Genomic DNA, 26,570 nt, shown 5'->3' on the forward strand with positions numbered 1-26,570 from the left:
AACTCAAGTTCCACAGTAATTTTCATGATTCTCAATCGTTCATTTTTCAATGCATCACTCATCTAAAGAATGCTAGACCAATCTTATAAAAGAAGTATCTATTATATTTTAAAAAGAGAGGGGAAGAACCCATATATTGAATATTAATCCAAGTGCATGATCATAATGAACTTACTGAAATATATCACTCATTCACTTAGCTGGAATTAACAAAATTTTGCATTATGTTTTCATTATAATCCATTCACAATTGATATTCAGAGACTCGGAATTAATAAAAAAAATTTGATACTGAAATTAGTCCTTTTGATTATTAAAAATGCAGTACTCTGTCCTGCTTCAAGAACAATATTAGTATCATCAAATACCAGCCATTACTAAAAGTACATTAGATTGTATCTTCTAAATGTTCTGAAATACCCCCCACACCAACAAAGTCATACATAAAATGTGGGATCAAATAGAGGTAAATATGTGTCTGGAAATTAAGAGCAGCAAGAAATATTGCAACTTGAGTTTCATGTTTATTCTTATACATGATAAATGGGAGTTTTTGAAAACTAAAGATCATGTATAAAAGGGCATGCTAATATACATTTGACTGATAAAACTGCAGTGAAGAACATATATAATTAAATCTGATTGCATTGCAAATCATTACAGATTCTGCAAGGCGTAAGAATAATTCATAAATGTTCCTATAACACAGCTTTTAAACACATTTAGAATGTCTCACAAACTTGTAAAAAAATCATTTTAAAAATCAGAGTTCCATTCAAAGTGTGTTTTTTACTTAATTGCAGTTTCCCAAGGAGTGGTTCCTGGAACTGCTAGAAAGTGTTAGAATCACAGTCACCCAGGATCCATTCTGAACGTACAGATTCAGAATATTCATGGAGAGACTGTATCTGTAATCTTAATAAGTTCTCCAGGGAATTCTGATGCTCACCAAGGTTTGAGAATTACTGGCCTGAAGACAGGATATGTCACTCAGTGATTCAGTGGGCAATAATGGGGTGGACATACTGCAAGTTTTATAGGACATTTGGCAGAACAGAGCTTCAACATGGATGGGTTGTTAAACCACTTATGAAATAGGCAAAGTTCAGTGAAAAGGTTGCAAAATCCAAATATTTAGCTACACTGATACTTTAGAATGGAGCATTATGGAGATAGGCTTGATCAAAATTCCCCCTATTACAATTATTTTGTTTTGCAATTGCTAGTGCATATTCTATGATAGAGGAAATAACATTGAACAGCCTCTTAGCTAACTTAATGATTGTACTCCCTAATTCCACATGCTAAGGGTCATTTATAATGCCATTGTATATGACTAAAATAAACAATAGTGAAACTACAGACTTGTGTTTACTCTAAAACATACCACCTTAAATAAATAATACTATTTATTCATCCATTAAAAAAAAAAAGATGCACCGACGAACTAAAATGTGCTAGGTAGACACTGTGGGCATGACCTCACACTAAGTAAATGCTATGGGTGCCAGAAGTTTGAAATAGAATGGGAAGATACAGATATGCTCACAGAAAACTATTAAAGAAGGGACAGATAACTTATAGTGCAGTTCAGAAGAGAGACTGATATTATTCTCCTTACAATGTTGTTTTGATTATATCTAAATGTATATAACTAAATACTATGCTTTTAATATTCTCCAGGAACTATATTAGAATGTTTACTTTGGATGATTTCAATAACCCCTTAAAATTTAATAAAAATGAGCAGAGCACCTATTCCGGTCTGTAACTAAAAAGGAAGAAATGAATCTGAGATTCACAATGGGAAAACATCACAAAGGAAAAACAATACAAAACAAAACTCGAGGGTAAAGAGCTGGAGGGTATCTGTTTAAGCTGTGAAGACCATGAATGAGATGTGAGAATGCATGGACCCCAGAGAGATATATACAGGTCTTAAATGCTTGAATAATGCCATTTAACGAATCAATGAAATATTTTCTACAAAAAATTAAAGAAACATAGCATTATTCACAATTGCCAAAAAGTAGAAGCAACCCATGTATCCATCAATGGAAGAATGGATAAACAAAATGTTTTATATACATATGTGGTAGATCGAATTGTGTACCTAGTTTGGACATGTTCTTGGTCTTGAAGAGGTTACTTCAGTTAAAGTATAGTCCAACTGAATCAGGTAGGGCTTTAATCCAGATTACAGGATTAAACAGGATGAAATTTAGACAGAGAGAGAGAGAGAGAGAGAGAAAGCCAAAGGAAGAAGCCAGAAGTCAACGAAACCAGAGGAGAAAAGACAAGACATCACTATGTACATTGCTATGTGACAGAAAAGTCAAGGACCAAGGATTACTGGCAGCCAACCCCAGAATGCCATGGGTTTGGGGGAGAAAGCATCACCTTGCTGACACTTTGATTTTCGACTTCTTCTAGCCTCAAAGCCATGAGTCAATAAATTCCCATTGTTTAAGTCAATCCACTATATGGTATTTGTTTTAGCATCCGGGAAACTAAGGCAGCATACAATGGAATATTATTCAACCATAAAAAGGAATGGAGTTCTGATACATGCTACAACATGGACGAGCCTTCAAACATTATGTTGAGGGAAATAAGCCAGATACCAAAGAATAAATATTATATTATTTCACTTATATGAAATAATTAGAATATGTAAATTGATAGTCAGAAATTAGAATACAGGTTACCAGGAGTGGAGTTGTGGAATGAGGAATTAACGTTTAATTGGTACAGAGCTTCTGTTTGGGATAATGGAAAACTTTTAGTAATGGATGGTGGTGATGGAAACACAATATTATGAATGAAATATGCACTGATTTGTATATTTGAAACTTATTAAAATGGAAAATTTTATGTTGTATATATGTTACCAGAATAAAACTTTTAAAAACCCACAGAACTGTACAACACAGAGTGAACCCTAATGTAAACTACAGATATAGGCATTAATATAATTATAATAACATTGTTTTATCAGTTCTAACAAAGGTAGCACACTAAACCCAAATGCTACAAATAGGGAAAATTGTGGGGGGTATATGGAAACTCTGTACTTTCTGCATGACTTTTCTGTAAACTTCCAACAGCTCTAGCAAAAAAAATTTTTAGCTAAAGAAAAAAAAGTAGAGAAGAAATAAAAGAAGGAAGGAAAGAAGGAAGAAAGAAGTTTAGCCCCTTAATACTTTCATACTTGGACCTATTTTGACTCAATCTTGTGACTCTATATTTATAATGTATATTTATAATTTATGTTTATTAACAACCCCTTTAAACATTATTAAAGTAAAACAGAATGTATCAGACATTTTAAATAGAAAATAATTATCATATGTCTCACTGAAAATTAAGCCCACAGATACATCTAGAATTGCTTTCCCTACCTTTTTATTAAGCGAACAAAACTCTGAATTAAGATTCAGATATCCAACCCCATTCTTATTAACTCACACATACCTTCCCCTGTCTTGGCTCTCACCAGTCCTTCCTCCAGCACATTCTCACCAAATCAAAAGATTTGGAAACCAAGTCTTGCTATTTGAATGTCTCTTCTGACCCCTGAACTGAGAAGCAGAGAACCTTGCTTTGAGTCCCAGCCCTGCCACTGAATGGAAAAATTCTCTCTAAGCCTCAATTTCTTTTACCACTAAACTGAGATAATGCTCTCTATGGCCCAATATTTCATGGATATATTTTGGTGATGAGAAACCTCAGATCCCACCTGAACTGTCCTCTTGCTGTTGACCAGCTGCAATGATTTGGAAGGCTCAGTTCCTTACTTCTGACTCCATCAACAGGCAGCCAATGCCCTGACACAGTCTTGAATAATTCAGTAGCCTTTGAGTGTAATCATCAATTTGAATTTTATTATTTTCTGTGTAATACGTAGCTGTTTTTTTTTCCTATGTCTTATGGTAAAAATTGCTTTGCTAAATTAATGCAGGAAAAAATAATGATTATGCCTTTAGTATTTGAATTTAAACCTTTATTTATTTGTGGTCTAATATGTAAGTATACAAATAAAATTTGTGTGCTATTTTTGTCCAAAATGGACCTTCAAAACAAAGGGTGGGCAGGGGAGTGAATCTCCCTGGCAACGTGGAATATGACTCCCGGGGAGGAATGTAGACCTGGCATCGTGGGACGGAGAACATCTTCTTGACCAAAAGGGGGATGTGAAAGGAAATGAAATAAGCTTCAGTGGCAGAGAGAATCCAAAAGGAGCCGAGAGGTCACTCTGGTGGGCACTCTTATGCACACTTTAGACAACCCTTTTTAGGTTCTAAACAATTGGGGTAGCTGGTGGTGGATACCTGAAACTATCAAACTACAACCCAGAACCCATGAATCTCGAAGACAGTTGTATAAAAATGTAGCTTATGAGAGGTGGCAAGGGGATTGGGAAAGCCATAAGGACCACACTCCACTTCGTCTAGTTTATGGATGGATGAGTAGAAAAGTAGGGGAAGAAAACAAACAGACATAGGTACCCAGTGTTCTTTTTTACTTCAATTGCTCTTTTTCACTCTAATTATTATTCTTGTTGTTGTGTGTGTGCTGGTGAAGGTGTCAGGGATTGATTTGGGTGATGGATGTACGGCTATGTGGTGGTGCTGTGAACAGTCAAGGGTGCGATTTGTTTTGTGTGGCTGCGTGGTGTGTGGATGTGTCTCAGTGGAATTAATATTAAAAAAAAAAAAAAAAAAAAAAGACATAATGCTGAGCAAAATAAGCCAGGCACAAAAAGAGAGATATTGTATGTTACCACTAATGTGAATTCTGTGAAAAATGTACAATGTTTTATACAGTAGAATGTAGGGGACCTAGAGATACCAATTAGTGGAGGGGGAATGATAATCTAATAAGAACAGATAAACTATGGAGGGTAATCTCAAGGTTATGGGAATGCTCAGGAATGATTATGGTTTGTAAACTTTCTTGGATATAGTAAGATCATGTTGGAAGCAATAGAGTTATTTTAGGTTTTTTTTTTCTCTTATTCCATTGTTTTCTTAGGGGTTGTTAATTTTCTTGGGGTATGGTAGGAACATGTTGGAAGCAATGTAGTTATTTTAGATTATTTGTTTTTCTTACTCCTCTGTTTGGACATGATTTATTAATTTTCTTGGGGTATGGTAGGAATATATTGGAAGCAAAGTAGTTATTTTAGGTTATTTGTTTTCCTTAATCCATTGCTTTGTTTGAAATGTTGTGGGGTTTTTTTGGTTGTTGTTTGCCTGTTTGTTTTCAATTTTTTGATAAACAAAGTTAAAAAATTGAAAAAAAAATCAGTAGAAAAATGGGAGTAAAAACTAAATGACAAATAGGGTGGGATGGGGGGATGGTTTGGGTATTCTCTTTTCACTTTTATTTTTTATTCTTATTCTGATTCTTTCTGATGTAAGGAAAATGTTCAGAAATAGATTGTGGTGATGAACGCATAACTATATGATCATACTGTGAACAGTTGATTGTATACCATGGATGACTGTATGGTTTATGAATATATTTCAATAAAACTGAATTAAAAAAAAAAAAGTAAAAAAAAAAAAAAAAACAAAGGGTGGGAAGAATAATTAGAAGACTAAACTTTATGAAATTATCCATTCTATTGCCTAATTTATGGTTAGACCATATAGGGATTTTAAGGCAGGTAGACTGCTTCCCTCTCTATACCACACATCAGCTTCTAGTTGAATGCCTTTCTTTTCCTTAACTCACCTCTAACAGAGCTTTAGCCTATACAGTCTTAAACAGCTGGCCTTCAGGCAGTAAGTTAATGCTCCTTCACAGCTTTCCGAATCCCGGACAAAAAGTAGAAAACAATTCCCTCATTATAGTCTTAGAATCATCTTGATAACATGTCTTACTGGTTCTTCCAAAAACTCAGTTATCAAGAAATATTACTGTTGCTCCACTAAGGAAATTGCTGATTACTGTAATCCTGAAAGAGAGGAATACACTTGCTGTATCATCGAAACTAAAAGGGATTTTCCCCGTTAGCAACAAATAGAGTAACTACAGAGATGGTTGTCTTCAATCTAGATGTAAATGATCATTAACCAAATGACCTGCTCATAAATAAATGTTTAACATCTGTCCTTGACTGACGAGGGGAGGCATAACTCACACTCTCTCCAGAAGTTAGTTCCTGTAGCTGATTTATTCAAAGATAAATAACCTCAGTCTTGAAGGAGAAAGACATGCAAATAATCACAATAAGTATGGCAGATATTATGGTTAAGCTCTGTGCAAGGTGTAATATTGACAGAGAGCAAGGAATAATCAGTTCTGCTTGGATAACTGGTCAGAAACAATTTCAGAGGAGAGCTGAGGTAGGAAGCATTCTACAGAGGATCAGGGTGTGTAAAGACATGGAAGACCAAAGCAGTAGAGAACACTAAGGGACTGTAAATATTAAAGAAGTCCAGAGTAGGGTGGAGATGGTCTTCTCATGTACTTGTAGTTGTTCTTTTAATTTTTTTTTGGGGGGGGGGCTTGTTTTTTGTTTTCTGTAAAGGGAAGAACACAGAATAGTAAAGCACTGAAGAGTTTTTAAGTGTAAGTAACTATATGATCAGATTTGCATTTCAGAAAAATCATTGGGAGACTATATAGAGAATGTTGAACAAGAGAAAGACTAAAGACAGGGAGACTAGTCACTAGTCAGTCTTGGTCTTTGAGGAAGGAGATGATAAGGGTTAAGTCCAAGGCAGTAATGGTAGAGTTGGAGAGAAGACAACAGAGGGAATAGGCAATTGACAGGACTCAATGATCATGTCGATATGGAATGAGATTTACGATAAATCTTACATTTCTGGTTTGAGTAACTGGTTGAATAGTGGTGCCGGGAAAAACAGGAAGATCTCGTCACAGCTGATATTTACATAGTGCTTACCAGGCAGGCATTATTCTAAGTGCTTTACATATATTAACCTATTTAATCCCCATAGCAACCCTATGAGGTAGGTACTATTGTTATTCCCACTTCACCAATGAGAAAACTGAGTTTTTATAATCTGCTCAGGTTCACACAGCTAGCAAATGACAGAGCCAGGACTTCAACGTAGAGAGTCAAACTTAGCATCCGTGCCACCAATTCTCACAAAGATTACTACAATAATATTCCAGTCAACTTCCCTGCATTCAATTTGAATATCTTCCAATCCAATCTCCACAGTGACATGAGTCTGATCACCTCATTTCCAGACTTTAAATCATTAAATGACTTCCCAGTGTCTTCCAGTGTCTTTAGCATGAAATCCAAACCTTAGCATGTCATACAAAAGCTTTTATTTCTCCCTGAGAGGAACTCTATACATCAGACACATAGAACTCCTTACAATTCTTTTAATATTTTCTGCAACAAATATGCATTAACAAATATGCCAGATGCAATTTTAGATGGTGGAGATATAACAGTAAGCAAAGCAGAAAAAAGCCCTGCCCTCTAGTGGAAGTCTCTGTGTACCTGCTCTCTCATGTTCCATGCCTTGGCATAGTCAGCACCGCCTCTTGGAATGCCCTCTCCCCACTTCTTCCTCTAGCCAACTCCTACTTCATCTTCAACACTCGACCCCACATCATCTTCTCTAGGAAGTCTTCTTTGACTTCCCCTGTACATGCTTCTACCTAAGCTCTTGTCACATACTTGTCATACTTGTCTGTTGACATGTCTGCTCCCTTACCTCTGGGAGCTTGGGAGGGCACTGTATTTCCCCAGTGCCTCCTTCAGTGCCCAGGTTTTAAATACTTTTAACACTTTACATACCCTTTCAGGAAGATTTCTCATTTCTCCATATATCCATAACATGAAGGATAAACATTCCCATATCTGATCCTCTGACTAGCAGACAGCTAAGTGACATTTTACATGGACAGAAAGAACAGGCCAGATGACTTTCAATTTACCAGTAATTTGCTAAAGTCATTTAAATTAATATTATTATAAACATTTAATATCCAAAAAGTATTCACCAAAGTACAAAATACAGAACACCAGATAGGTCAATATTACCAACTCTGTCTAAAGGAATGGAATAGAATTTGAAGGAAACAAATTTCAATACCAATCCAAGAATCAAAGCATTTTTAGAATAATTCCTTACAAACAGAAAAATCTCTTCTAAAATAAAAGGGGAGGGGGAGGCAAAAGGAGGGAAAAGAAGAAATAAAAAAGACAGGGAGAAAGAGGGACAGCAAGAGAGAAAGACCACTGCCAAATACTGCCCAACTACTGCCCCAAGAAGCACTGAGGTCATGGATTGCACACCCTGAACACAATGGCACTATTAAAACGACTCTGTGCTTGCGTGTCCTAATCCTAGGGCTTTGCCTACTATCACAATGCCACTATAATTGCTGAAGGAAATAATTATGCCAAAATCCACAGATTCAATTGGAAATTTTCCACTGCAGTTTCCTTCTATTTCCTAAATTCTTGGCACATGGTTAGACTGTTGGCACTTACAGATTTGTAGAGATCACATTTTGCTTCTATCAGTTACTTTACAATTAGAAATATCTGATATTGCTATCATTTTGTTTGAAAAACATAGCTATGAATCCAATTACAGGAAATTTAATACCTTTATTTTTTCATTTTCATCTAAGAAATTTCAATATTTACCTTATATACACAAAACTCAAAATCTCTAACTACTATGTTTTCATTACATCTAAAAGAAATAATTAATAATTCCCTCTGAAACATTCAGAATGCAAAAGTTTCTGAGTCAGAGATTTGTAAACAGAATGAAGAAGACAGTTCTCAGTTTACAAATACCGTGTGCTCTCCCCACCAAGAAACACTCTCAAAAACTTAATGCCTTAATAGTTAATCCATTTTATTTGCTGATTCACAAAGTCAGTTTGTTCAAAAATTTAAAGCACCAGATTAATGAATCCAGGTGCAGAATACAGACATTTAGCTTTTGCTCTATTCCAAATCACAGATCATACCTTATCCAGTTAGGTGCCATGCAAATGGATGACAAAAGGGACTGACTACTAAAGAGATGGCTAATTGCCTACCAATTATCCATTTTTCCCTTCTTTCTTATTAACAGAATTCCAATTTTGCTGGGAATGTCAATGTGCCCAAGTTTAATAGATATATGATAGATAGGTAGATAGATAGATAGATAGATAGATAGATAGATAGATAGATAGATAGAAAGATAGATAGATAGACCCACATTTTTCAGCCTCCCTTGCAAATGGGGTACCCACATGACCAAGCTCTAGGTTGTAAGATATAATTCAAGGTCATTGGGTAACATCAAAGAGCGTTCCTTTAAAATAGTCTAACTTAGCTGATGTGTACCTTTTGCTGTTCCCTGCTCTTTTTTCTCCCTGTTAGTCATATATAACAGCTGGAGCAACCATCATGAACAACACAAGGCAATCCTGAAGGTAGAAGCTATGTACTAAGGGCAGCAGAGCAAAAAAAAAAAGACAAAGAGCCCAGGAAAGTGATGACATCATAAGTCATTGAACCAGCCTTGATTTGCCTAAGAAGAGAGACCAACCGATTATGCTTTAGACCAGGGTTTCTCAACCCTTTTTTTAAATAGCCCCTCTAAAAAGTCTTATTAGACATTTTTCCCTAATTGCTTTCCCATTAAATTTTATACCACAAATATATTGTATATTAGTATATATTTATCTTTATACATAAAAACAGTAAGTTTTTTGGCCTCCTCAAGAACCAATTTTAGTCCACTTGAAGGCAGTATCACCCCCGTTGAGAATTCGTGCTACAGATCAAGGAAGAATACAAGATCATAGAATGCTAAACATTCAACTCTGTCAGTCATCCCTTCCCACAGGGTTTCTAAAAAAGATGCATGTGGAAAGCACAAGGTCAGAAGACTTGTGCCTCAAGCTCTGGGACATTCCCTTCCCAACCAAGGAAACCTGGGCTGGACCACAGGGAGCCCTTATTTGATCTAGATAAGAGGTAAGCCCAAGGCCTATGTAGCAAATTGAGTTATGTACCCCTAAAAAAAAATGTTCTTTATTAATCCATTTCTATGGATGTGAACCCATTGTATATAGGACCTTTTGAAGATTTTTAGTTAAGGTGTGGCCAACTGAATCAGGATGGGCCTTAAGAGAGAGAGGTCTTATAGAGAGAAGACAAAAGGAAGGAGCCAGAAGCTGGAAGTCAACAGAACCTGAAAGAGAAAGGAGAGGACAACACTACATGACAGGAAACCCAAGAAATCCAGGAATTTCCAGCCAGCAAGAACACTACCAACTGGGAGGAAGTAATCCTTCTAGCCTCTGAAACTGGGAGCTAACCCATTGTGTGATATTTGTCACAGCAGCCAGAGATCTGTAAACAGAATGACAACTCAGTCCCAGAGAGGCTGAAAAGCCTCCATTACCCCATTTCCACGAAACCTACATATAAATCTCAGCCCTTTATATTTTGACACTGCCGCAGCTAGGAAAGAACCACCTGTGGAAGACCACACCAGCCAGTGAGAAGATGCAAAAGCAAGCGAACACATCCCAGTGCCTTGGTCAGGGCTGGTCTGGCCAGCCCACTTCAGCCCTTCTACTAACGTTTTAGACGGAGAAATGCAGCACAATTACTGTCCTTGGTCCTGACCGTCTATGTGTCTTGGCAGGGGTTGGAAGGACAGAGCATGGATAAATATACAAGGGAGCTTCCCAAGCCAATATTGTGCTCTGTTTTTTTCTAACACATTGGAAGAAAAATGAGACATTTTATTGGAAGCCAAAAAAGTATGAAAGACAGCACTAAATCCACACCCTGCTTATTTTTAAAGAATGGGAAATCTGATTTTCCAATTATCAAGGAAGGATTTAAGTGGATCCTCAGATCCAGTTCATCCCTAACTCTCTAGAAGCCTCATCTATTATTCTTCCACACAAACCGTTTACTCTCAGAAGATCCAGTCCAAAGTAAGTTTGCACTGATTTCAGGTATCTGTGTTGACCCCTCTGACAAGGAAGCCCTTCTGCAAAGTACCTTTCTTTGCCCAGCTCACCCTTAAAGATAGAATGTTGGTGCAGCCTCCTGTGAGAAGCATTTCCTGATATGCCTGTACATTTAGATGTTCCCTGGCTTTATTCTCAAAGTACCATGAGCCCTAGTAACATTTCCTCCCTTATACAAGCTCTCTGAGGACAGCGACCATCTTACTCATCTCTGTAAAGCCAAAGTTTAGCAAGCACCTGGCACAAAGAAGGTGTTCAGTGGTGATTTGGTGAACACATAAAGTGAGAATTCTAGGAAATAAAACTGTGAATTTATTGGAGCATTCTCAGGGATAATTTTTTTTAAAATATGTAAACAATCATAACATAAAGATACAAGTATCACATATACAATCTATTTTTTTTATTTTCTTACCCAAAAAATATTTTTTTCTTGTCTATATAATTTATTTCCTTTGCAAGATTATATACCATTGACTATGGAAATTTAGAAGATTAAGGGGAAAAAGAAGGAAAAAGTACTCAATATCTAATAGATTATGTACACACACACACACACACATTATAAATATTTAGCTATTTAGCATCTTAAAATTACCTCAAACTATATTCCAAATCGAAGTTTTGAAAAAATATTTTTAATATCTCCAAATTTCAAAAGGGACAAAAAGCAGCATGTGAAAGCACACATAGGTTCAATAAATAATTGCTGATTGAAGAAGGTATACTAATGAGAAAACTTAAGAATAACTTTACACTTCTCCGAGTACATCCATTAGACTATATTACCCATTTGAATATATCAAGAATGATATGTAAACCAAATATCCACCAACAATCAGTAAACTGATAGCCTGTGACATGGTGACAGTTTGGTTTACAGTCCATGTTATCTGTTGTGTTAACCTGATTGGTTGTTTCATTCTTTATTTAGAGTTGATAGTACCTCAAAGCATTATCAGCAGAAATGTTTGCTCTTTCTCTTAAGACCTAACAGCATGCTTTAAAAACAAGCACATGTGCTTTTGAAAAGTTAAGAAATCCAAAGGAGAACAGACTATTAGGTTGAAGACAGAACAATCAGGACTGGCAAGATCTGATAATAAATCAATGACCATTAGTGTTTAACATAGTATTTAACATGACCAACCAAGAACAGAGAAATATTAATGAAACAGTTCTGTCCAAATCTGAATTTCTCTGTCTTTACTGGAGTTGTATTAGATAAATAAATAATATTTATTTCAGTGAAGTGCATTTAAATACTTCATTTTAAGGCTCTATAGCTTTGTGGTTAAGAGCACGGATTCGAGATTTAATCTGCCTGAGTTTGAATTCAGCATCCACTACTTTGGCTAGGCTTCCTCATTTATTAGTTGGGGGTCACATGGGGAGAGGACAATACAATTATTTATCTGCTGGTGACTAGATGGGATATGGAATTCAGTCTTCTTCCAAATGTAGAGAGGCAGACTGATACCTAAAACTTATACTGAGTAATACCCCAAGCAGAGTCTGATGAAGCACACTGGAATAATCAAACACTAATATTTCCGTAGCAAAACAAATGAATATTCACACTGAGGGAGAAACACAAACTATGAATAGCCTCACATCACTCAGGTCAGTTTTGCCAGTAAATGAGTTTAGGTCAATATAAGTTCAGCCAAATGGTTACAAAAATTATGTTTGGTTTTTCAGAGCATTTTACATTTTGAAATTTTAGACAAGAAGATTAATGTATTTATAATAATACTTACCACACAGTAACTGCTCAAAAATGTTAGCTGCTATTACTATTATTATTATCACTAATTTTTGGAGAAATAGTATTAAGTTACCTTGAAATTCATTAAGTAATTATTTACCCAAATTTGTTTCTGCAGCTAATACATCTCCACAGCAAAGTAGTCATCATCTTTTGCTAGCCATAGGCACGTGGCTTCAGGGTAAGCTAGATCCTGTTTGTCACATCATATCTAGTTTTGGGGTGGTATATAAAGAAACTATATCAAAAGAAATACCTATAATTTAAACCTTTTTACCTGCTTCCTGGGAAACCATAAGCTACCTAAAGATTTCATTCTCTAAGAAATGTCTCTATTGTTCTACTGCTTTCCACAAGAAAAGGTTAATGAAAAACATGGAATAAAAGCTTAAACCAACAAGAGTCAGCATGCATTCCAACCAGTGTGCTCAATTCAAATACAGAGTGACACGAACCCCCTGGCATCTGGCATATTCTGCAAGCATGTGGCAAGTGTTATTTCAAGCCACTTAAAAGCACCAGTGAAAAGAGCTCAAATACTTAGAAAGGAAAAAATCTCCATTGCCATGGGCAGAGGCATTTATTAGCACTTAATGGCCCTCTTTCATCGCCTTTCCACTGACGCATCTCTAAATTGTTCCCATTATAATTTCAAGTAACAAAACCAATAATGGTAAAAGTCTATAGTTCAGTGTGTACCCTGTGAAAGAGGCCTTTAATAGCATAAACCACATATAAAAATATGTAACAACAAGGGAACTGGGAACGATACAATACAGAGAGAAGAGGTGGTATGGAAAGAGGTTCCAGCCATGACTTCATCAAGTCATTTTATCTATAAGAGACTCATTTCCACATCTTTAAAATGTGAGGATTGAACTAATTTCTTCTAATACCCCTGCTAATTCTAACATTCTGTCAGATTCTGATGCTAGAAATAAATCAAGATAAACTCTAATCCCACCACTGGCTTTCTAAGCAACTGCAAACAACTCAAGATTTCTTGTTTTCACTTCCATAATTGGAGATGTTAGTATCCACTTTAAATTCAATGAAGGCAGGGATCATGTCTTCTATTTTCTTCCTAGTACCATGCATGGCACATAGCAGATTCACAAAAATATTATTTAGAGGGAAGGAGAGAGAGAAAGAGGGAAGAAAGAAGGAAGGGAGGGAAGGTCAAATAATTTAATATGGCTGGAGCATCACATTTAAGAGCACAGGGGGAAAGATAAGTTTGGAATATGGATATTCTTACATTTAAGAAAGATCATATTAAGAAATTTCAAATTTAGAGAATATATTATATTAGAAAATATTACAAGATAGTGCCAATTAAATGGTTTCTGTCCTCAGAAATTAAGATACTAAAAAATTTAAATGTGCAATAGGATAGGCAGGGCTATGTGGTTATTATGGGACACAAAAATAATGGAGCATAAATTATTTTTTCATTATTGAATATTTCCCTTATTGGTTAGTAACTAATATCAAGAGAGGTAAGAATAAGCACCAATCAGCTGAAAATAAAAATACTGAGATTTGGGAGTAAGGAAAGAAAAAATAGAAATAAACTTCCTGATCAACTGGATGGAAAAGGCATTTCTAATAGAAGAGTTCCAACACTAGCTAATAATATTAGCAAAATAAAAACACTTTAAATTATTTAATTACATATTTATACAACTAAATATATATTACCTTTGTTAATATGATGAGAAAATTGTAAACATTCACTAATAGTCACATGCCCCTCAAAAGTATAAGTGAATTTTCAGTCACCACTCACCGTGATTTCTATTTTCAAGAAGTTAATACACAGTTTTCATATCATATCTCCTGAAGCAATGGAGCATGAGGTACAATAATCCAACATTTTTTAAACTATGGATTGAAACCAGTAAGAGGGTTGTGAAATGCATTTTGTAGATAATGACCCATATATATTTTTTAATAATGGAAAGGAAGGGAATAGAATGGAATAGAAAATATCTGAGTACATTACATGTAGAAATGCTAAGTATTTTGTAAAACGTTTGTTTCAGCTTTATATACATACACTGAATCACAAGTAAAATGTATTTCTTACATGAGATTTGTAAAACACTATACTAGTCTTTAGTATTCCACTTACAGCTATATATGTTTGTGGGATTTTATATACATTCCAATACTGTATTTCAAATGAAAAACAGTTACTGTTTAACATAGAAGCAGAGAATTTTAGAGTTTTAAAGAATTTTACCAAAAGGTTTGAAAATCCCAGATTATTGTATTTTTCAGTCCCACTGAGTTTGCAGTTTTAAATAGTAGATCAGTGTAGCCCTCATTGAGAAGATTTGAGCCATGACTCAAAGGAGTGAATAATTAGCTATGTAATTCTCAGGAAGATGTGTATCTGGCTTCCCAGAGAGTATAAGCAAAAAGCAGAAGTGAGAGACAAGCTCAGAGAGTGAAACAGGGGCCAGCTCACCTAGGCTACTGCAGAGATTCTGGCTTTTTCTCCATGTGGAATGAGGAGCTACTAAAGGATTTTGAGCACAAAAGTGACACAATCTTTCATTTTAAAAGGATCATGTTGGCTATTAAGAATAAACTGTAGAAGTCAGAGAAAGAATGAGAAAAAAGCTAGAAGGTTAGAAGATATTTGAGTATTAGAGGCAAAAGATCATTGTGGCTTGGACCAGGGTGATAGCAGTAGAGATGGTCAGATTCTGAGTATTCATAAAATAGAAAAGATTACTGCATACATTTACATTAAAAAGGAAAAATAGTAGATTCAAGATTATGTTAGACCCTTCATGTTAGAGCACATTAGCAATGAGATTCTGGGCAAAAGTTTCTTAACAATCTGGTTCATCATCTCATAAGAAGACCAGTTAATGGTAAAACATGATGAGCAGCTTTCAGGGACAAGAAGGTCTCTTGACCTTTGAAGTGGTTCTAAGTTACTTAAAAAGAAACTGTCATAATAAATGAACTAAAAGTAGCTCTGTCTTTTTTTTTTACAGAATGGAACTGAACTACAGCTAAAAATGTCTTACTAAAGCTTGACAAGTTACTTCATTTCTTCAAAACGCTGAGAGCTACAAAGTTGCAGGCACTGTGAAGAAAATGAACAAATGCCAATTACAGTTCTTACCCTCTAGGAACTCAAAGTTTACTATATCCACCCATAATTCATTCATCACATACTGAAATCACACTTCACCAAAATCAGTAGGGGGTCACTTCCTGAAATTAAAAACTCTACTTCCAAAACAGTCCATTGTATTTTCAGTCCTGAAACTGTATTTTTAAGCCTACTCATGGTTTTCACTTTCACAGCCTACTTGTCTCCTCATTGAATTTCCTGCCCAACCTCCTCTTCACCATTCAATAAAATTAATTTCATGTTACCACTCCCAAGTCAAATTTACTCAAAATACCTCCCTCACCTTTAAGAAACTATTTCCTATACCTACCTCATTATGTTAAAAGTCCTCTTCCTGGTTTTCAAGATCCTCCCTAAATCTAGTCTCACACTAAGTAAAAATTTGTCTACTATGCTTCCCTCCCCTCAATCCCAAAAAAGAAACCCTCAGCTCCACCAAGAGAGGTCTCCCTAGGACCTTCCTTTTATGCCTATGAAATTCTTCCACTCCCTGTTTTGTTGTAGCTCTCTCCCAACCTTAAATACCTTTAGTCTCTTTAATATAAGTCATTTCATTCAATCGTCACAGCCAACCTGTGATTTAAGCAAGATAGGCATTATCTCTATATCGCAAATTAGGAAGCCAAGAATTATTTTTAGACTTCCCACTCTCTGCTTATGCAAAAAAGGGAGGTGATATTTGACATGAATTTTGAATGATGAGTAAGCGTTTTCCAAGCTGTCTTATAAGGACAAGGACATTTTGGGATGGACGTGCAAAGGCCAGAGAGGTATAAAAGAGAGGTATGTATATGTTAATGTATATATCTGTGTATATATAAATGCATGCACATAAAGCTATGAATTGCTCCACCAGACTTCAGATGCAAGCAATGTCACAGTTTTGTTTTGTTTTTCAAATACAGATCAGTTGAGACTTCAAGGCCATGTCAGTAAGAAGTCTAATATAAGCTATGTTTAAGCACTCTTCCCTTTCCCATTGAGTTGTAACAGGACCTCAAAGGTGATACAATGAAGAGAAATGTAGGTAAGGCCTGCAGTCATTGGCCCCTACAACCCTCATTGGAGACGCTTATTGTCTGGGCCCTGTGGTTCTGCTGAAGGTGACTTAGGTCCATTGGTAGCATCCACTGGTTAACCTCCATGCCATCTTCCCCAGCCTCTGTGCTAAGTTAGCTATGAGGACATGGGCCATAGTCATCAGTCATCCCACTGCTCAGTACTCCTACTACCCACATAACCATAACCACTTGGGAATCTCCAAGGCACTGTTTCACCTAGAGTACCAAGGTCAACTACTCACAAAAACCGACCAGCCCCAATCTCCTGTCCCTGGGAAATATTTTTCTTCCCTGGAAGAGACTGGCCAAGCATCTAAAGACAACCAGTATTTCTTTCCTAATCTCTTTCAATAGTAATGGGGCTTACTTGCTTCTCTAAACACTTTAGGCACCAGATGGTTCTAAAGACTGGACCATGCATTCTAGAACCATCTAAGAGCATTTTTATCTTCCTTGGTAATAAGGAGAACTCAGTCTTTAGGATTGCAGAAGACAGTTTCCCATCCCCAAGGAGGGACTAAATGTGTCCTTAAATGCTGCAGAACAAATAATAATGTTGTATGTTCCTATGTTTCTACAGTAAATTCTTCCTAAGTTTCCTGTTACATATAAAAGTTACTTTTATGTGTATCCCATATAAAATTTCTGTATATAACTTCTGATACATCATAAACTCAATTGTCCCTTAAAACATAGCTAGATGCATCAGCTATAACAAATCTTATAAAATAGATATAAGGATTATCCTTTTATCCCAGCATTAAAAGGAAGCACATAGTTTCAATAAGCATAAATCAAATCTTGTGCCTCTTGACAGATTCTACACTAGGTTAATAAAATACTCCCCTATTCTTCTTCTATTAATTACCAGTTGGTTACCATGAAGGCAGTATCCATGAACCCATATCAAGCTAAGAATGAATTCCAGCTTTGTGATTGTTTTGCCCCCAGTAGAACATTTTAAACAGTTTTTAAGCAAAATTTTAAAGTGCTCAATGTCTATATAGAATTTCCAACTATTGTTTCCTTTAGATTTAAGGTTACTTAAGCCCCCTTTACCAAAAGTGACATGTCTATAAATTAAATTTTCAAGTTCCAAGCTCAATTAAAACCTCCAACCAAAATGTCTTCTTCAATCAATTCCCACATTAACAATATGTTGCAATTAAAAGCCAACGAACTACAAGTAAAAAAGAGTTTGGCCCTGATACTAGCTATAGGACCTAAAACAAGTTACTGAACCTCTTTTACATGTTTGGGCATTTGTAAAATAGGGATAGTACACGTGCCTCCCTCCAATATAGTTGCCTCAGGTATTAATAAGCATCATGTATTAATAGAAAAGTCTCTAAAAATTGTATTATGTGAGAAAAAAACGTACTGTGGTATTACTGTCAACAACAATCTAGGAGCATAAATTTAAATGGAAAAAGTTACAGCCAGAAAAATGAAATTCAGAAAGGTAAAACCAAATACAAAGGAGACAACTACAATGAAGTCAAGTTACAACATTTGTTACTCTCCAGTCTATGAAATCAAACTACATACATATGACATTTCTTAAGAATCAGACAAATTTTCTATCTTATTTCTCTCAATTAGAATTTTTCCTTAGGCATTCACCTCATCCTCACCCCTAGTTCAACTCTTTAAAAGGATTTTCTTCACATAATTGTTTGTGATGGTAATTCCATGTGTCAGCTTCACTAGGCTATAGTTTCCAGTTGTTCCGTCAAGCAAGCACTTGGCCTGATGGTTACTGTGAGGGTATTTCATAGATGGATTTAAATCACTAGTCAGTTCATTGCATCTATGGCTGATTGTATCTACAATCAACAAAGGAGACTGCCTTTAGAAATGAGAGGAGTATCCTTATCCAATCAGTTGGAAGTCTTAAAGGGAGAACTGAGGATATTAGCAGGCAGAAAGAAGAATTTCTATCTTTACTTCAGACAGTTCCAACTTGCAGCACGCCCTAGCAAATTCAGACTTGCCAATCCCCACAGTTGTGTGAGTCAATTCCATTAACAAATTTCTCAATAATTAATGTAAATATTTACGTATATGATAGATAGATAGACAGATAGATAGATAGATAGACGATAGATAGATAGATATACATCTCCTGTCAGTTGTTTCTCTGGAGAACCCTGACTAACACTGTTGAAGAAAATTTTCACTCATGGCACAGAAGAATATAAATAGTTTTCAATCAGTAACAGTAGCTTAAAAGACAAACTAAAATTTCCAATTCCTGTCAAACATCTGACAACCTGTCACCACCAGCAGATAAGTCAATCACCAAAGTATGTTGCTTCTGAGATAATGACTTTGTCTCAAGAGTATCAAATATTCACCAAGTAAACTTTAGTGTGAAAGACAGTAGCATTCACCAAGCCAAATGTTGTTTAATAAAGTACTAATAGAGATTTAAGTCTTTGATTAATTAAAAAAATTCTCTCCTTTTTATCAAAGATTATTACTCCTAAACATATTTCTATATGAGTCAACAACACTCCAGGGTCACTACTTTGATTTTAAGCTATTGTCCAGATTTCAGACTCTTGCTTATAAAAGACAAAAACATTTCCCAACTCAGGAATTTTGGATCTTAGAAGGCCTCAGGCTTATCCTTCCTGAATATCAACAGAGTGACCACAATTGAATCCTGAGCATTGTTACTTTCATTTTACAGAAAGCTAATTTTGGTCACTGACAATTCTCAAAGGATAATTTAAATACTCATTTAACTGGTAAAATAAGTCTAATGAACCTTTTACATTTTATTTTTAATAATTTCTACTACAGGTTATTACTTCAATTAAAGATATTAGAAGAAAAGAACATTATGTTTTGGAATAAAAAAGATTAATATTTGCTATTCCCAAGCTACTACCCAATAGGTTAGAATATATTCTGGGGGAGGGTAGTTTTATTCTTGAAAAATCCTGTTTATTAACCTTTTTATGGTCTCACAGGGCAATACAGACTTGAAATGAACTTTTTAAAAGTCCCATGGAAATGTACATTTGAACTGGTAATATAAAAGCTTCCTTCATACCACCTCACCTATAACCAGGTTTCTATATCTTCTACAGATCATAGCTCTATCTCTCAGTTATATGAAGCACTAACTCTTGAGCCGCTGACAAACAAATAACAATAGAGGGAGACCCTTTGGGAAAGGCCCCGGCTAGCACTCTAATTATCAAAATGATATTCTAATAGAAACTATAAAATGTAGGCAGTATTTTCTTCTGGGCATTTTGAAGCACAGTATACCATGTATTTAGACATTTCTTGATCATCAGAGTCATTGTTTGAAACATCAGTTACTGCACTGTTCTAAAACATAATGATGCCCTGAATTATATATTTGAATGTGGTTAAAGGGGGAAATTCTAGGTTGTATATAAATTTCTAGAATAAAAAATTGTAAAACAAAGCCATAAGACTGTAAAGTACAGTAAACCCTAATGTAAACTGTGAACTATAGTTAATAGTATAATTATAATAATATTGTTTCATCAATTGTAACAAAGGTACCATACTCATGCAAAGTGTTAATAATAAGGAAAACTGTGGGGGGTGGGTATATGGAAACTCTGTATTTTCTGCATGAATTTTCTGTAAACCTACAATTTCTCTAATTAAAAAAAAAAAAAAAAAACATAATGATGCCCTCAGTGACTATTAAAGAGGCCTGATGACCCTGCATAAATTGTGAGCATTTATCATCATTATTGTTTCCTTTGGAGGCTTTTCACAATGTGTCTGTCACCTTTGCTGTCAGCATATTGGGCGACATTTCTCCCTGCTCTTAACATCTCCTCTCCTCATTCTTAGTCTGCAGTTTCTACTCTGTAATGGGTAAAGAGGTCAGATAATACTGCCTGTTAGACTTATATGGCAGTGAGTAGGCTCTGGGCAATGGCCTGAATTGCTCACCTGAGGGTAATCCAGAGGAGCTGTTTTACATCTACGTAATTCACCTTGTCTCTCAAGCTCTGTCTTCTTTCAGGGTTGTATGGAACCTCATGGATATGAAAATGCTTTCATCATAACACACGGTGCTTTTAAGCTATTCTGGCCAGATGAGTTGTTACTACAATAATGTCATCTTTCATACGCAATTAATTCTATACATTTCAAGGCACTTGATAATGTATAGATATTATTGATTTTAATTCTCTCAACAGGAAATAAGTTTAATGGCTCTCAGTATTTACCTGTTGTAAGTGAGGAAACAGACAGGGAAGGGTTACAGGACTCATCCGCTATCACAGGAGTTCTTTAGTGACAAAGTTGGGGCTGGAACCTGATATTCTGACTTCCAGTCCTGAATTTTTTCTGAAGAAAGAACTGTCTCCCAAGGAAATTGCCTTACAGATGTATATCTCTCTCCAAGGATCTCCACCACTCAGAAATAGCATATCATTAATAGCTTGGACGGAATATGTCAGGAAATTTTATTTTCTACTTCTTACAAGGATAAATCATTTTTAGTAGGAAAAAATATTTGTTTAGATCATAGGTTAAACTACAGAGAGGAAGAAAGGATGAGAGGGAAAACCAAGAGGCTCAGATCTTATACTTTTATTTGGGAAACACAAAAAGGGCTTAGAAACAGGCTCTTGGCTAACAATGTACAAATACACAGAGGCAGAGTTAAAGCACCATTTAGAACACAAGACTGAGTGCTACATATGTATATGGACCATTACTCAAAAGTCTTTGAAAGAAAGATCTCAGTATTATGCATCTTCACTCAGAATCCCCTTCTCTCCAGGCTCTTCAGAGACCTCTCTCCATGCATTTACATCCTTTTACTCTCTTTCCTACATTTCAAGCCCCATTCCCTCATGTGATTCTTCTAAAAATGTTTTCCATCCTTTAGGAAAAAACAAGCAAACACCACCATCTCTCTCCCTCCACATTTGCACCCCTTCTAACTGCTTTCATCCTGCATCTCTTCCCTCCATAGCCAATCTTCTTAAAAGTACATTCTAAGAGAACATCAACAACATGGTGACAAAAAAGCCACTGAAAACATCACTCCAGAAATTCAACAAAAAATAGGATAATTCTGAATTTTTTGAAACTGTGGAGGAGGTTATAGAATGGAGAAGGACTCTGCAGATGCTGAATTGAAGAAAGAGAAGAAATATCAGGTAGGAATCATCTGTCCTGGACCAGCCAGTCCTCTCCCCTCCCGCTCACTCAGGCTCAGTGTGGGAAAGGCACAGAATCAGCAGATGGGAACTCTCCCACCAGGGACATAGTCTACAAAATCTCTTACAGCAGTGAGACATACCCCACCATTTGAAGACCCAGGGGACAGGGAAGGGCATTTCAAGGCCCAGATCAGTGAGGGACAAATGGACTGAGAAAACATGGACACAGACTGTTTCCAGCTCTGAGTCTGAAAGCCCTTCCCCCAGCCTTGAGGGAAGCAGCAGCTAGCAGCCATTTCCTTGCCTTGGGTCAGCTGGAGTACTGGGTCAGCTGAGGGAGTACCTTGCCACAGATGGAGACTCACATGTAGCCAGATTTTGGCTGGCAAAGTGAGGGCATAGGAATTCTGCAGTTTCAGCTCACCTGTGTAGACAGAGCCTGTGCTCAGAGGCAAAGCAACCCCTGAGAATGAAGTTACTGAACAGTGCCATCTGCTGGACAGTCTGGAAGGTGCAAGGGAATAGAAACACTTTTAAAAAGATGCTCCAGACCCTTTCTTAGGACCACAGGGGCTGGTCTACACAGCCTGTATGGAAACCTGGCTGAGTTTTGACTGAGAAACACAGAATATCCAACTGTTAAAGCAGGGATCTAACAAACTCATCTTGCTGGCCAGTGGAAAACAGAGCACCACTGGAAGCTGGCAGATTTGTATTACCACATACAGTGAATTTGTTGGGGTGCTCAGTGCCTACCTCCCATCCTTGTGGCAGGCCATGGTAGGCACCTGATTTGGGGGACAAGTCTGGGGGGCAGAGCCAATCTGACAACTGGCCAGCAAGAGAACCAAGATAGAGATCAAAAACAACCAACAAGCAAACCCAAGGAAAAAGAGGAAACAACCTCCCAAATAAACCAATCAAGAAAATCATATGCCTAAACAGCAAAAAAATCACAAGCCACACCAGGAAACATGAAGATATGGCCCAGTCAAAGGAACAAACTAACACCTCAACTGAGATTCGGGAGTTGAAACAACTAATTAAAGATGTTCAAACAAATCTTCTAAATCAAATCAATGAGTTGAAAGAAGATGTGACAAAAGAGATGAAGATATAAAGACACTGGGTGACCATAAGGAAGAATTTGTAAGCTTGAAAAAACTAATGGCAGAACTTATGGGAATAAAAGGCACAACAGAAAAGATAAAATACACAATGGAGACATACAACAACAGACATAGAGAGGCAGAAGAAAGGATTATGAACTAGAGGATCGGACATCTGAAATCCTACACACAAAAGAACACATAGGGAAAAAAATGGAAAAATATGAGCAGGGTTACAAGGAACTGACAGCAAAAGTGCATGAATATATGTTTTATAGGTGTCCCAGAAGGAGAAGAGAAGGGAAAGGGGGCAGAAAGAATAATAGATGAAATAGTCAATGAAAATTTCCAAACTCTTACAAAAGATATAAAATTACAAGTCCAAGAAGTGCAGTGTACCTCAAACAGAATTGATCCAAATAGACCCACTCCAAGACACTTACTAATCAGATTTTCAAATGTCAAAGACAGAGAGTATTCTGAAAGCAGCAAGAGAAAAGCAATCTATCACATACAAAGGAAGCTCAATAAGATTAAATGTGGATCTTTCAGCAGAAACCATCGAGCTGAGAAGGCAGTGCCATGATATGTTCAAGATACTGAAAGAGAAAAGCTGCCAACCAAGAATTCTATATCTGGCAAAACTGTCCTTCAAAACTGAGGGAGAGTTTAAAATACTTACAGAAACAGACACTGAGAGAGTTCGTGAGCAGGAGACCTCCTCTACAAGACATACTAAAAGGAATGCTACAGACAGATAGGAAAAGACAGAAGTGAGAGGTTTGGAGAAGAGTGTAGAAATGAAGATACCAGGGAGACAGAATGAGGGTAGAGATTGGGCATTTGATGCTGAAGGAGTATAAAATGTTCAAGAGGACTGACTGTATAGATCCAGAAATGGATAGCACAATACTGTGTGATGGTAGTACAATATTATAAGTACACTGAACACAGATGACTGTGAGTCTGGTTGAAAGAGGAAGTTTAGGGGTATGTAGGACACCAGAAGGAAAAATAGGAGATAAAGACTGGGACTGTATAACTTAGTGAGAAATCTAGAGTGGTCAATGATTGTGATTAAATGCACAAATATAAGAATATTTTTACACAAGGAAGAACAAATTAATGTCAACTTTGCAAGGTGTTGAAAATGGAATGATATTGGGGAAAAAAATACAATCATTGCAAACCAGAGTCTATAGCTAACAGTATCATTGTAATATGCTTCCATTAATTGTAACAAAGGCAATATATCAAAGTTAATGTCTATAAGAGGGGGATATAAGGAAGAATTATGGGATTGTGGTGTTATTGTCTGACCTTTTATTGTATTTTATTTTATTTTTATTTTTATTTTACTTTTTTTAGTCATCTTTTTTTTCTTTTCTCTTTTTTCTCCTCTTCCCCTTTCTTTGAGGAAGAAATGGAAATGTCCTCATATAGACCATGATGGTGAATGCATAACTATGTGATTAGACTGGGAACAGTGTTTTAAAACTTCAATTTCTGTGTGAGCCAAAGGAAGAGATGTTTATTTGATGCAAACTCTATATTTTCTGTAGCACACTATATAATTTAACTTGTATGGTCAGTTTATTCAAACAACATAATTACATGGAACTTTTAATAGGGAGTAAGATCTGGTTGGCTTGTACAGGTTAGTGTGGAGCCCTGATACATCCCAGAGTAATCTGGGCAGAGAATAAAAACGTATTTGCAAAGCCCCCTTGAGGGACTGGGGGAAAATGTGGAAATATTAAACTTCCCCACCTGAGGAATTACCGATATTCTCACAAGCATTGGTGGCTACCAATTTAGAAGGTCAAGCCCTTGATCTTGGGACTTGCCCTTATGAAGTATGTTACTGCAAAGGAGAGATTAAGCCTACTTATAATTGTGCCTAAGAGTCACTCCCAGAGAACCTCTTTTGTTGTTCAGATGTGGTCTTTCTCTCTAAGCCAACTTGGCAGGTGGTCTTACTGCCCTCCCAACTACATGGGACATGACTCCCAGGGGTGTAAATCTCCCTGGCAATGTGGGACATGACTCCCAGGGATGAGCCTGGACCTGGCATCATGGGATTAAGAAAGTCTTCTTGACCAAAAAGGGAAAGAGAAATGAAACAAAATAAAGTTTCATTGGCTGAGAGATTTCAGTGGAGTTGAGAGGTCATTCTGGAGGTTATTCTTCCGCATTATATAGATATCCCTTTTTAGTTTTTAGTGTATTAGAGTTTTAAAGCTGCTGCAATAGTCTAATCCTTCAGTTCAGTCCTGCCACAGTTTGTCTCTGCCACTGGCCCACAAGTCCTTGGTATTGGCGTATAGCTCCTGAGACTTGCAAGTGGATCCCTCTTCCAGGCCGTGCACCCCCTGGTCCTCTGTTGACAGATGACTGTGCTATGTCACAGGTGAGTGCTGTCCCCACAGGGCGGTTCTGGGCTGCTGGGCTGTGTAGGGAGGCTCCCAGTCTGCTGAAATGATGGCTGAATGGGGCTTTGTTAATTCACACTGCTCCACCTTCCCAACTCTGGGACAATCAACTGAGGTTGCAGGGAAGGCTAATGTCCACGCCCAGTTTTGTGGTGTGTACCTGTTATCTGAAGCACTTCCGTCACACTGGGTTGTGTGGAGCAGCTCTGGGCTATGGGGCTGGCGATGGGCAGGAGTGTTTCCTGTGCACCAGGATGATGGCTGTGAGCGGACATCCCCTTTTCTTGGGAAGTTGTGATGTTTAGTGAATTTTCTCAGTCACTGGATTATTGCCTTTTGTCTCAGAGCTCTCTTAGTTCTGCTCTTGTCTTGACCTGCCCAAATTGCAAGTCTTTGAAATTTTCTGTATTGGGCTTCTTAGAGTAATTGTTTTAGAAAAAGAAAAAAGGATTAAAAAAAAAAAAAGGCCCTCCTCACAGATCTAATGGGTTATTGAAATGCTAAGAGACAAAGTAATTAGGGCCATTAAGGAAAGGTCCACAGGGCAGAGAGATCAGCTTTTCTTCAGGATTTGCATATGAGCCTCAGGGCCTGAGCTCTGCCCTTCCCCTTTCTATGTTCACCAGAACTCCAAAAATCCTCCGCTTTTATTTTGGAGTTTTTCGTGCTGTTTTTTTCTATGCCTGTCTCCTCTCTGCTGGGCTGGCTGCTCTCAGATTCTCTGGTGTCTGGTCTCAGTCTATCTACGGTTGGAGTTTGGATCAGTAGAATGAGTTTCCGATAAGGGCTGCCACTGCAGTTCTCCCTTCTCCTTCCCGGAGCTGACAGCCCCTCCTCCCACGGGACTGAGCCTGGCAGGGAGGGGTGCAGGTCCCCTGGCCAC

The 26,570-nt window shown here is 36.9% G+C and overlaps 1 protein-coding gene across 10 annotated transcripts in view; it reads right to left on the reverse strand.

Moving 5' to 3' along the window:
- DNM3 (dynamin 3) overlaps positions 1–26,570 on the reverse strand; it is a 615,582-nt gene that overhangs the window by 525,519 nt on the left and 63,493 nt on the right. The window lies entirely within an intron of this gene.

Source organism: Choloepus didactylus, chromosome 2 (genome assembly GCF_015220235.1).
Source record: "Choloepus didactylus isolate mChoDid1 chromosome 2, mChoDid1.pri, whole genome shotgun sequence".
NCBI lineage: Eukaryota > Metazoa > Chordata > Mammalia > Pilosa > Megalonychidae > Choloepus > Choloepus didactylus.